Source organism: Piliocolobus tephrosceles, chromosome 1 (assembly GCF_002776525.5).
Source record: "Piliocolobus tephrosceles isolate RC106 chromosome 1, ASM277652v3, whole genome shotgun sequence".
NCBI classification, from domain to species: Eukaryota; Metazoa; Chordata; class Mammalia; order Primates; family Cercopithecidae; genus Piliocolobus; species Piliocolobus tephrosceles.
Window position 1 is genome coordinate 62714060 of NC_045434.1, and position 9661 is coordinate 62723720.

Here is a 9661-nt window from a genome sequence, read left to right on the forward strand (position 1 = left end):
CCCCCTTACTTCAGTCAAGCCCAGATTTCTTCATCATCTGTTACCTATCTTGGCATAATTATTTATGAAAACACAGGTGCTCTCCCTGCTGATCGTGTCTGGCTAATCTCCCAAACCCCAAGTTCTTCTACAAAACGACAACTCTTTTCCTTCCTGGGCATGGTTAGGTACTTCCGCCTTTGGATACCTTGTTTTACCATCCTGACTAAACCATTATGTCAACTCACAAAAGCAAATCTAGCTGACCCCATAGATCCTAAATCCTTCACCATTCTTCTTTCTGTTCTTTAAAAACAGCCCTAGAAGATGCCCCCACGCTGGCTTTCCCTAACTTATCCCAACCCTTTTCGATACACACAGCCAAAGTACAGGGCTCTGTGGTCAAATTTCTTACACAAGAGCCAGGACTGCGCCCTGTAGCCTTTCTGTCCAAACAACTTGACCTTACTGTTTTAGGCTGGCCCCCAACCCCATGACTGTATCTCTCTGATCCACCTGACATTCACTCCATTTCCCCGTATTTCCTTCTTTCATGTTCCTCACCCTGATCACACTTGGTTTATTGTTCCAAGTGTGATCAAGTTCCTGTTCCACCAGGCCTAATCATCACTCACCAGCAAAAGGCAGGCTATGCTGTAGCATCTTCCACATCTATCATTGAGGCTACCACTCTGCCCCTCTCTACTACCTCTCAGCAAGCCAAACTCATTGCCTTAACTTGAGCCCTCATTCTCACAAAGCAATTATGTGTCAATATTTATACTGACTCTAAATATGCCTTCGATTTCCTACATGGAATATAGAATAAAACCATGCTGTTATATGGGCTGAAAGAGCTTTCCTCACTACTCAAGGGTCCTCCATCATTAATGCCTCTTTAATAAAAACTCTTCTCAAGGCCACTTTACTTCCAAAGGAAGCTGGAGTCATGCACTGCAAGGGCCACCAAAAGGCATCAGATCCCATCGCTCAGGGCAATGCTTATGCTGATAAGGTAGCTAAAGAAGCAGCTAGCATTCCAACTTCCGTCCCTCATGGCCAGTTTTTCTCCTTCTAATTGGTCACTCCTATTTACTCTCCTACTGAAGTTTCCACTTATCAATCTCTTCCCACACAAGGTAAATGGTTCTTGGACCAAGGAAAATATCTCCTTCCAGCCTCACAGGCCCATTCTATTCTGTCATCATTTCATAACCTCTTCCATGTAGGTTACAAGCTGTTAGCCTGTCTCTTAAAACCTCTAATTTCCTTTCCATCATGAACATCTATCCCCAATACCCCAATCCTCCACTCTTGACTCCCTCTTGGAGTGGATAGATGATCTTTGCTGACAGGACACACTCCAACACTTTGACCCTGATGAAGTCCTATTCTTTACTGTTATACTCACTCTTATTCTCGTTCCTATTCTTATGCCACCCTCAACCTCTCCCCAGCTATCTCCACCACACTATCAATCTCACTCACTCTCTCCTAGCCTTTTCTTTTCTTTTTTTTCCAAGTCAAACTGTATCCAGCTTTATTAAAGATACTTTCCATAAACAATTACGGTATTTCAGGCAGAACATGGGCAGACAATTGTTAACAGTATACAACAACTTTCAAACTCCCTTCTTCAATGGACTACCAAAAATCAGAAAGCCACTATAAAACCCAATGAAGTCTTCATCTGATGCTCTGAACAGGGAAAGTTTAGAGTGAGGGTTGACATTTCATATTTAGCATGTTGTTTAACAAGTTTTCACAAGCCGACCCTGACTTTCAGGAAGTGAAATGAAAATAGCAGAATTTATCTGAAGATCCACAATCTAGAACTGGAACCACTGCTGTTTTGACAGGTGCTATCTCAGTGGCATCAGTGGAAAGTCTAGATTGCCTGACACACTGGTAACCAATGACTAGGGGTCAGGTCCCAACAGATGTCTGGGCTTAAGGGAGTTAAGTCTATGCTGAAAGATGGAAAGGGAAAAGAGGACATAAAAACAAATTTGTTTTTCCATACCACAAGGCTTTTGTGCCAAGGTGGCCATGTGTGTCAAAGTCAGGGAATCCCTCCTCCTGGGAACCAAGAGGAAATCTCTCAAAACTAGAAGGGAAAGGTTTTTCCCACATCAATACAGCTTTGGAGACATTCTATTAGTGACATATGCCCCTTCCCCCAAAAACAACAATGAAGTGTTCTGTGTGCTAACAACATAGCTTTAAAAAAAAGTAAAACAAAATTCTGCATTTTTATAAAACTTGATAAAAAAATAGTATTTCAAACTGTACAGTCACCAGAAGTACACAGTTATCAAAAATGCACACTTCACTTGGCATCTCCAGCACCTTCAGCTTTCTGTGCCTGGTCTGTTTTGGCATCTCCGTTTTCTGCAGGGTTATTCCCCTCCTTGCCAGCATCAGCTTTTCCCTTTTTCCCTTTGGGTACATTCTCTCCCTTCTTTGCAGGGGCCTTTTTAGGCTTGGGCTCTGGCTTTGGAGGAGCAGGTTTAGCAGACAACCTCGTGGATCTTCTCTGTGGTTCATCCTTCACCTTGGCTTTATCTCCTTTAGCATCCCCTTCAGCCTTTCTCTTGGGCATGGTGGTGACGGTGGCGGGACGTAGGTGCTGGATGCGGGATGCAGCGTGCGCGGGCTTTGGTCGGTCTGGGGGACGTTCTTGCCTCTTCTCCTTCACACTGCTCCTCTCCTAGCCATTTCTAATCTTTCTTTAACAAACAGTCGCTGGCTTTGCATTTCTTTTTCCTCCATAATCGCTGAGGCCTCAATTTACTCACTGCTGAAAAAGGAGGACTCTGTATATTTTTAAATGAAGGGTGTTGTTTTTACCTAAATCCGTCTGGCCTGGTATATGACAACATAAAAAAACTCAAGGATAGAGCTCAAAAACTCACCAACCAAGCAAATAATTATGAACCCCCTTGGGCACTCTCTAATTGGATGTTCTGGGCCCTCCCAATTCTTTTTTTTTTTTTTTTTTTGAGAGGGAGTCTTGCTCTGTTGCCGGGGCTGGAGTGCAGTGGCCGGATCTCAGCTCACTGCAAGCTCCGCCTCCTGGGTTTAGGCCATTCTCCTGCCTCAGCCTCCCAAGTAGCTGGGACTACAGGCGCCCGCCACCTCACCCGGCTAGTTTTTTGTATTTTTAGTAGAGACGGGGTTTCACCGTGTTAGCCAGGATGGTCTCGATCTCCTGACCTCGTGATCCACCCGTCTCAGCCTCCCAAAGTGCTGGGATTACAGGCTTGAGCCACCGCGCCCAGCCCCTCCCAATTCTTAGTCCTTTAATACCTGTTTTTCTCCTTCTCTTATTCAGACCTTGTATCTTTTGTTTAGTTTCTCAATTCATACAAAACCACATCCAGGCCCTCACCAATAATTCTATGTGACAAATGCTCCTTCTAACAAACTCACAATATCACTCCTTACCCCAAAATCTTTCTTCAGTTTAATCTCTCCCACTCTAGGTTCCCATGCTTCCCCTAGTCCCACTTGAAGCAGCCCTGAGAAACATCACCCATTATCTCTTCATACCACCCCCAAAAGTTTTTGCTGCCCCAACACTTGACCACTATTTTGTTTTGCTTTTCTTATTAATATATGAAGACAGGAATGTCAGGCCTCTGAGCCCAAGCTAAGCCATCATATCCCCTGTGACCTGAACGTATACATCTAGATGGCCTAAAGCAAATGAAGATCCACAAAAGAAGTGAAAATAGCCTTAACTGATGACATTCCACCATTGTGATTTGTTCCTGCCCTGCCCTAACTGAAAAGATATATTCTTCCCTGCCCTAAAGAAGGCACTTTGTAATATTCTCCCCCTCCCTTAAGAAGATACTTTGTAATATTCTCTCCCTGCCCTTAAGAAGGTACTTTGTATGCCTATCCCAAACCTATAAGAACTAATGATAATCCCATCACCCTTTGCTGACTCCTTTTTTGGACTCACTCCACCTGTACCCAGGTAAAATAAACAGCCTTGTTGCTCACACAGAGTCTGTTTGGTGGTCTCTTTACATGGACATATGAGACACTAGCCATTTACAAACTTGGGACTCTGGCAAGGGTGGTGGGGAATAGGTCCCACATAACTGCTCATGTTGAGAGCTGTTTGCCTAAATTGGGGTAAGACTGCCTGGGTTCATAGCCTAGATGCTTAAGGACACAGCACAGAGCTTCCTTAGATCCCTTTGAAGATATAACTCGCTCTAATACTTGGAGAGGAAACGAAAATCTGAAGCATTAGTACCTAGGAGGCAGGGATTGGAGGAAGTAGATTCAGAGGTAAGGAGAATTTTGGGGCTACACTTTCAAGAAAGTCAGGGTCAGGACCCAGGAGGTATAGGTCAGAAGGAGAGGTAGGGGTACACACACAGCGACTGTTGAGTAGAGACTTCTGGCTGTGCCATGATCTTAACTGGCCAATGCCAGGAGTTCAGTATGACAGCTTTCGGCCTCTAGTTGGCCCTTGGCTTCCCCCAGGAAATTGTGAAAGTGGAAGCTGGTTCCAGGCAGACCAATGTTCCCAACCCAGAAGGGTTGGGGGTTGTTAGAAAGCCTTTTCCCAGGAAGCCTCACACTTGAGTCTTAAGTCCGGCGGCCATGCTAATCATTTTTAACCGGCTGACAGGTGCCCAGCATTTTCCTCCAATTCTAAGGAAGGATAGGACAGAATAGCAAGTGAAAGTGGTACAATATTACTCACCGCTTTGGAGAATCCCCTTACGGTTGCCACCAAATGTTGCAGGTGGGTCTTTGTTCTGCACATGTATTTTTTACATGCATAGAATGTGTAATGATCAAGTCAGGGTATTTGGGGTACTCATCACCTTGAGTATTTCTCATTTCTATGTATTGGTAACATTTGAAATCCTCTCTTCTAGCTACTTTGAAATGTACAGTGCATTGTTGCCAACTATAGGCACCCTACTGTGCAAGAGAATACTGGGGCTTATTTGTTCTATCTAACTATATGTTTGTACCAGTTAACAAATCTCTCTTTATCCTCCCTCCCACCCACACAGTCTTCTTAGCCTTTGTTATCTATCATTCTTTTCTCTATCTCGAGGAGATCAATTTTTTTAACTCCCATATACGAGTGAGAACATGAGGTATCTGTTTTTCTGTGCCTAAGTTATTTCATTTAACATGATGACCTCTAGTTTCATCCATGTTGCTGCAAATGACATAATTTCATTCTTTCTTATGGCCATATAACATTTGACTTGTATATGTCATATATATGCATGTATATGCATATATATGTGTGTGTATATACATATATAAAAATATATATGCATACATGTATATCACATTTTCTATATTCATTCATCTATTGATGATTCTATATATGTTGATTCTATATCTTTGCTATTGTGAATAGCACTGCTATAAACATGCAAGTGCAGGCATTCCTTTGATATACAGACTTTTCCTTTGGACAGATATCTGGTAGTGGGATTGCCAGATCATATGGTAGTTCTACTTTTAGTTTTGTGAGAAATCCTGATACTGTTTTCCATAGTGGTTGTACTAATTTACATTCCCAGTAACAGTGTATAAGATTTTCCTTTTCTCCACATCCTCGTCAGCATCAGTTATTTTTTGTAATTTTATTAATAGCCATTTTCATGGGGGTAAGATGATATTTCATTGTGGCTTTGATTTGCATTTCCCTGATGCTTAGTGATGTTGAGCATTTTTTCATATACCTGCTGGCCATTTGTATGTCTTTTTATTTTTTAATTTAATTTAATTTTTTTTTTGAGACAGAGTCTCTTTCTGAACCCAGGCTGGAGTTCAGTGGCAGGATCATAACTCATTGTAACCTCAAACTCCTGGGCTCAAGTAATCCTCCTGTCTCAGCCTGCTGAGTAGCTAGGACTACAGGTGTGCACCACCATGCCTGGCTAATTTTTTAAATTTTTGTGGAGACAGGGTCTTGCTACATTTCTCAGACTGGTCTTGAACTCCTGACCTCAAGTAATCCTCCTGCCTTGGCATCCCAAAATGCTAGGATTACAGATGTGAGCCACCATGCCCAGCCTGTATGTCTTCTTTTGAGAAATATGTATTCATGTCATTTGCCCACTTTTAAATGAGATTATTTGTTTTTTTAATTATTGCTGAGTTGTTTGACATTCCTGTATATTCTGGCTATTAGTCCCTTGTCAGATAAGTAGTTTGCAAATATTTTCTCCCATTCAGTAGATTGTCTCTTTACTCTGTTGATTGTTTCCTTTGCTGTGCAGAAGCTTTTTAGTTTAATATAGTCCCATTTGTCTATTTTTGTTATAGTTTCTGTGCTTTTGAGGTCTTAGCCATAAAATCTTTGCCAGACTCATGTCTTAAAATATTTTCTCTATGTTTTTTTCCAAGCAGTTTTATAGTTTTGGGTCTTATATTTACAGTTTTAATCCATCTTCAGTTGATTTTTGTGTATGGGGAGAGAAAGGGGTCCAGTTTCATTCTTCTGCATACAAATATCCAATTTTCCCAGTACCATTTATTGAAGAGGGTATCTTTCCCCCAGTGTATGTTCTTGAAGCTTTTATTGAAAATCAGTTGGCTGTGAATGTGTGGATTTATTTCTGGACTGTCTATTCTGTTCCGTCGGTCTGTGTGTCTGTTTTTATACCAGTGCCTCAATCTCCCAAGCAGCTGGGATTATAAGTGCCTGCCATTATGCCCAGCACATTTTTGTGTGTGTGTTTTTAGTAGAGATGGGGTTTTGCCATGTTGGCCAGGCTTGTCTTGAACTCCTGACCTCAAGTGATCCACCCACCTTGGCCTCCCAAGGTGCTGGGATTACAGGCGTGAGCCACCACACCCAGCCCCTTTTACTGTTTTTGACTTAAAGTTTGTTTTATCTACGTATAGCTACTGCTTGCTTTTGGTTTCCATTTACATGGAATATCTTTTTCCATTCCTTTGAGTGTAGATGTGTCTTTCTTGTAAGCACCATTTGGTTGGATTATGTTTCTTTATCCATTCAGCCAGTCTATATTTTTTAAGTGGAGAATTTAATACATTCACATTCAAGGTTATTATTGATATGTGAGGTTTGTTACTGTCATATTGTTAATTATTTTCTGGTTGTTTTGTATATTCTTTGTTCTTTTCTTCTCTCTTATTGATAGTAATTGTGGTTTTATGGTTTACTGCAATGGTACCACTTAAGTCCTTTCTATTCCTCATTTATGTGTTTGGTTTACCAGTGAGTTTTATACTTTTGTGGGTTTTTATGATGGTAAATGTTCTTTCACTTCCAAGTTCAGGACTCCCTTGGGCATTTCTTGTAGCATTGGTCTTGTGGCATGTTCCCTCAGAATCTACTTGTCTAGGAAAGTCTGTTTCTCTTTCATTTATGAATTTTGCTGGATGTAGTATCCCTGGGTGGCAGATTTTTTCTCCCAGCACTTTGAATATATTATCCCATTCTCTCCTGGCCTGCAAGGTTTTGATGTGGGTTTCTTTGAAGGTGACTAGATACTTTTCTCTTGCTGTTTTTGGTATTCTATGTTTTGTTTTGACTTTAGACAGTTTGATCATAATATGCCATGGAGAAGATCTTTTTCCATTATATTTATTAGGGAATCTTTGGGCCTTCTCTATCTGGTTATCTATATCTCTTGCTAGATTTGGGAAGTTTTCAACTAATATTTTGTTAAATAGGTTTTCTAACCCTTTGTTTTCTCTTCACTCTCAGGGACAGTGGTAATTTGAATATTTGTTCACTTTATATTTTCCCAAATGTTACAAAGGCTCTGCACATTCTTTCTAATTTTTTTCTTTATTTTTATCTGCCTGGATTAGTTCAAAAGACTTCTCTTCACGTTCCGAGATTCTTTCTTCTGCTTGATCTAGACTATTGAAGCTTTCAAATGTATTTTGTATTTAATTCAATGAATTATTCAGTTCCAGAATAAAAAAAAAACTTATCTATTTGGTGAAGTTCTCATTCATATCCTGAATTGTTTTTCTTATATCTGTGTATTGTTTTTCAGAATTATCTGATATCTCTCTGAGCTCCTTTAAAATCTGTATTTTGAATTATTTATCTGGGATTTCATAGTTTTTTTTTTTTTTATTGGGATCTGCTGTTGGAGATTTATTGTGTTCCTTTGGAGGTGTCAGATTCCTTTACTTTTTTTTTTTTAATGTAAAAACAAACAGTCCAAGAAAACATTTAGAGTCCTTTACTTTTTCATGTTTCCTGTGTCTTTACATTGACATCTGTGCACCTAGTGTAACAGTTGCTTATTCCAATTTTTTTGTATTTGCTTTCATAAAGGAGTACTTATTCCTGAAGATTTATGTGTTTTTGGTGGGTAGGACACTTTGGCTTCGATTTTGAGTGAATGCACTAGTATAATCTTTCTATGGGTTTTTTCAGTTGTAAATAGTGTCAGTGGTATCTGTGATTCCCTCAGACTTAGGGTGCCATTATGAGTGGAGGCTGTGTGAAGTTTTTGCTAGGGACTGGGATGCCAGGTGGGCTAGACTTTGGGCCCCAGTTTTGGGAGCAGTGGCTGAGCATGCTGTCCTTTGTTCCCAGGGCAGCTTATGCTAGCTAGCATTAGTGTTAGTGGGTTCAGGGAGGCTGACTATTGGGCCTCCAGGTGGCTTGCTCTGATGCCAGTAGAGACAGTGGTGGGCTGGGCATGTTGACAGGTTTTTGGGCCCCTGGGCAGAGAGGGTAATGTGGGTAGTGGCAGTAGCAGTAGAGGAACAACTCACTGAAACCCAGGTAGTCTGTGCTGGTGTTGGTGGTGACTGTGACAGGTTAAGTGGTCCAGTTCCATAGCCCACTAGTGGCATGTGCAGGTAGGTACTATCTTTGGCAGTATTGACAGATTGGGTTGGCCTGACTTCAGATCCTGAGAGGAGTGTTCAAGTGCCAATGATGGTAGACTGGGCCAGGAGATCCCCAGGCCCCTGAATGGCATGCTCGAGTACTGGGGGGACTGGATTGGGCTAGCGGACTTGTACTTAAGTCCTTGAGTATTGCATTCAGGGGCCAGCTGTGATAGACAGGGGTGGGGTGATCTCTAGGCCACCAGCAGAATCCTTAGGTGGGAGTAGTGGTGGACGTGAATATTTCTCTAGTTCTTAGAGGAATGTGGAGCCCTGAGGGTCTCTCACCCTTTTACTGGTGTGTGGGAGCTTATCTCAGCTCCTAGCTGATCCTGGCTGAGCAGACTGCCTTGCTTCCCTCTCTTTCTTTGCTTTTGGTGCTTCCTGTCACTTCTCTTTTGAATTACATTGTTCTCTCATAGATAACCTAGTTGATGTATGAATATCTACTTGTTATTTTGGCTCCTCTCCAGAGAAGAGGTGTGTTCTAGCTGCATCTAGTCAGCTAAATTGGACCCTTGCTTGCTGTAATTTTGTATCATTTAACAAATCTGTCTATCCCTTCCTTTCCCCTACCCTTCCTAGCTTCAAGTATCGTCTGTTCTACTTTTTATTTCTGTGAGATCAACTTTTTTTTTAGCTTCCATACATGAATGAGAACATGCAGGGTTTAACTTTCTGTTTCTACCTTATTTAACTTAATGTAATGTTTGCCAGTTTCATCCACGTTGCTGCAAACGACAGGATTTCATTCTTTTATATAACTGAATAGTAATCCATGGTGTATACATACTACATTTTCTTT

General features: G+C 41.3%; 1 pseudogene across 1 annotated transcript; it reads right to left on the minus strand.

Moving 5' to 3' along the window:
* Positions 1 to 1489: 1489 nt before the first annotated feature.
* LOC111522787 lies at positions 1490 to 2664 on the minus strand (annotated as a pseudogene). Its single transcript, XR_002725327.2, has one exon. The product of XR_002725327.2 is annotated as a non-histone chromosomal protein HMG-17 pseudogene (transcript).
* Between the last annotated feature and the right edge of the window lie 6997 nt (positions 2665 to 9661).